Here is a 3,802-nt window from a genome sequence, read left to right as displayed (position 1 = left end):
ATCATTGTTTAATCAAGTGGATTTATTTGTTTATAATTAAGGATTCCTCAGCTAAATGTATTATATATATATATATATATGAGCTGAAAATCCATTAATTAAAGGATTCCTTGCGAGACAAAATTTGGTATCTGGCTTCATAATTAATATTAAAAAAAAAAGTTTCTTGCATTGCAAGTATTTTATACAAACGCGAGACAATTAGCTGATAATTTTTAAGGATTAGATGGAAGGGAAAAAGCTTAAGAAGACTTTGTAGAAGGGCAAGCACACACTTAGTTCATAATAATATTTTACTCGAGTGTCTAACTGATACAAATTATATCAATTTTTTTTCGAATTTATTCAAAGGCTTACAGCATCGCAAAATCTAAAGGTTTTTCAAAGTCAAAATCTATTAAGAATCATAGCTTCCCTGTTTATTTATTTCTGTTTTTATTTAGGGTTTTGATTATTTCTGGATTTAAGGATGATTAATTTGTTGCTAATTATCTATTTCTCTCGCGTGTTAAGGGAAAAAAAATATTTAAATTATTTTTAGACTTTTAGCTGTTTATCATTGAATTGAGAAATTACAAACCTGATTTTCTTCCAATAACTTTACAATGCTGTTGTTTTTTTTAGTTTTTCTTAGAATTAAATACCTTATATCTTGTTAACCATCTCCACCACAGCATCACATAATTATAAGTTGGAGATCTCGTTAATTCCCAAGCTGCTTTCATATTAGAGCACAACATGATTATAAGTTGACATTTGGAAATCGCATTCCCAAGCTGCTTTCATATTAGATTTATCTGGTTAATGTGATGGGAAATGGAGTGGAAGCAGGCAAGAAGGAGCTGGAAAGATGCAGTACTGGTATAGCATCACCAAGAAAGTTAGCACCAGTAAATCCAGTTAATGGTTTAATTTAGAGGCATTTAGATTAATAATCTGGTAGGTAATCTCATGTCAAAAGTAAAAAAATTCCAACTGGGGTTTGCAATTTGCAAGTGCTGAGCAGGTTTGACGATGCAGGTATGAAATGAAAGGAACCCAACACCTCACAGACAGCAATATTTTGTGTCCCCCAGATTGGGCCTCCCATGCATGGTGCCGAAAGCTCTTGGTCTTGGTCTTCAGCCTTTTGTCATATCGTAGTAGTCTCAATGTCAATCCCACTGCTAAAGCTTCCAATAAACCTAGGAAAATGTGTAAAGTGAAAAGGAGAAGCTCACCCTCTCATCCTCCGGGTATAGTGGGAGCTGATGAAATGTGAAGATTTTGTCGAGAAGAAAAGGGAAATGAAGCAAGGATTTAGTCAAAACCTGAACTGGAAACTGGTAGAAAATCTAGAAACTAAAATCAGAGCTATCATATAGAATTTTTAGAGTTTTGCGTAGACAAATGATCCCAGAGCATGGAGAGGTGCGTTTCCTGCAAGTGCCACCATAATTCCACTCTATCTGCATAACCAATAATCAGAAAACGATCAATCAGCATGAGGATAACAATTAGAAAAAGCTAAACAGAAGGTGATTTTGGTGAGCTTCGCTTTGTACCAATTAGCTATTCTGCCAGCCCCATAAAGAATTTTCACAACCTCCCTTTTATCTCTGTTCGAGCATACGATGCCAAAGCCTGTAACTTACTGGCACCCAAAGGTATCCAATATTTCTTGGGTACCTATCCAAATCAGCTTTGAGACCAGCCATAACTTCCACATCACCTCCACTGTACTGAAGAACCTCTTTTCCATTTACAGCTTTTGCCTTGTTTCTTAATTTTTTCTCAATCTCGTATTATCTGAAAACAGGGCAGCAGACGTCTCTTCTCCTGAAGGGGCAATAGGGCAAAGCTGCTCTCACAAGTGCGAAATGAAAGAAAATCAATTTCATATTATCCAAAATGCTTAGGTGCATATATTCTCTGGGTCATTGTCTGTATTGCAACTCTGCCATTATCAACACTGTGCATGTACATATTCTCTGGGTCACTGTCTGTATTGCAACTCTGCCATTGTCAATTATTCTCCTCTGAAGAATATAGTTTGAATAAATGATCTCTGTAAACTTATACATGATTAGATATTCATCCTTTTAAGCTGGATTCCAATGAATAGCTGGCCATGCTCACACAAACCCCACGCTCTGATTACACTTTCCTCAGAAAATGGCAGGGTGTCTGTTTCCGGGTCACTAGGGCTAAAGTATCGGAATGATATGGATAACTCAATTCCAATTCGTGGGAAAAGACACATCTTAGTACTAAGTCATTGGTTTCATACCTAATGGTTGGATCTGCACTTGTCTTTGTACTGTCCTTTCCTCAAAATATTCAAATATATCACTACCCTGTACACACTCAATCAATTATGAAGAAGTAAAGCAACTCACTTTTAGAAGGTAGATCTAATAGAAATGAAGCATATATGCATTACATTGGTTTTACTTCAAATTGACTATGATTTATCAAAGAGCATAATCCCTAGGAATGATCCTCCTGGACCCTGTGACATGAGATATTGTTTTCTTCTCCCTTGGTGCATTGGTTACAGCCCTAAATAAAAAAAATGAATCGATGCTTTGTAGCTAGAAAAACAGAGGTAGAGCTGGATGGAGACTATAAAACAAAAAAATGGGTAAAACATCCGTATTTAATGGGCTGTTTATTGAAATGATACATGATTCGCCCTGTTTTTTAGTGCAGGCATTCATTGCACATCTTCCTCTTGTTTAATTTATAAAACGTTTATTTTTTAAAGTATTAAAATAATATTTTTTTAATATTTAAAAATTATTTTTAAAATGAACACATCAAAAAAACCTAAACAAATAATTCAAAATAAATATTTTTTAATTTTTTATAAAAACATTTTTTAACAGCAAAAACAGAGAGGTTAAGCAGCAGCCAGCAACTATTAGAAGTATAATGAATCCCCTGCTACCAAACAAAACAGAAACGGCTTGAAGAAATAACCAAGAAGGCACTGATCAACGTGATTGAGAAAAAGTGATCAATCCCAAAAAGAATTAGATGCACCGACAATCTGTCTTCGTTCTTTAGAATAATTTCTAAATTCGTAGTATATGTCAGTCATGGTTATATCACTTGTATAATAAAATTAAAGAACAGATTGCCTTGGATTATTAATTTTTTGTTGGGTTTATAGCCCGAGGCATTATTAAAAAAAGAGAGTAAATTATAGATTAATTTCTCTAATTTTGCAAAATGAATTAAACATTTCATCTAGTTTTAAAAACTAATTAATCAACCCCTTGATTAGTTTTCACTATACTTAATTTAATATTAATTTGTTACAAAAGGAGTTTCTTTTTTCATCAATCTTTCCAGATAAGTTAATCCTTGTGTTCCAGCTTAAGTAATGGTTTTAAAACCCAGCCCGGTTTGGTGAGTCGACCCGAGACTGAACCGATCCGGGGCTGAAATTAGGTTAGGTTTAAGAAAAAAATAGAGAAAGTAAAAACCCGAGGTGACCCCAGCTGACCTAGCAGGTTGATCCGGCAAAACCCTGTCAAAAACTCGGTTGCAATCCGTTGACTTCTGTTTTTTTTTTGTTACTAAAATAACATTGTTTCAATTTTAAAAAAAATTTGACCCGGACAACCTTGAACCGAACTTAATTTAAAAACTATGACTTTTATGGTAAGTTATTCACGTGTGTTTATTATTTGATAAATAACTAGTCAATAATATAGATAAAGTGATATTGAATCCATGCTTAAAGAAAAGTCCTCATCGCTCACCTTTTTATCAATTACAAGTAATATACATGAAACCCTAATGGGCAATTAAATTT

The 3,802-nt window shown here is 34.0% G+C and overlaps 1 long non-coding RNA gene across 1 annotated transcript; it reads right to left on the bottom strand.

The window, feature by feature from the left end:
* Positions 1-904: 904 nt before the first annotated feature.
* LOC133675223 (uncharacterized) lies at positions 905-1,845 on the bottom strand. The gene is made up of 2 exons (XR_009835375.1): positions 1,545-1,845; positions 905-1,448 (listed from the first exon to the last, which is right to left on the bottom strand). It is a non-coding gene; the product is annotated as an uncharacterized LOC133675223 (long non-coding RNA).
* Positions 1,846-3,802: the final 1,957 nt, after the last annotated feature.

The sequence above is a fragment of the Populus nigra genome, chromosome 16 (assembly GCF_951802175.1).
Source record: "Populus nigra chromosome 16, ddPopNigr1.1, whole genome shotgun sequence".
Taxonomy (NCBI): Eukaryota; Viridiplantae; Streptophyta; class Magnoliopsida; order Malpighiales; family Salicaceae; genus Populus; species Populus nigra.
Note: the sequence above shows the minus strand (reverse complement) of the source record. Positions and strands in the feature narration are given on the sequence as shown.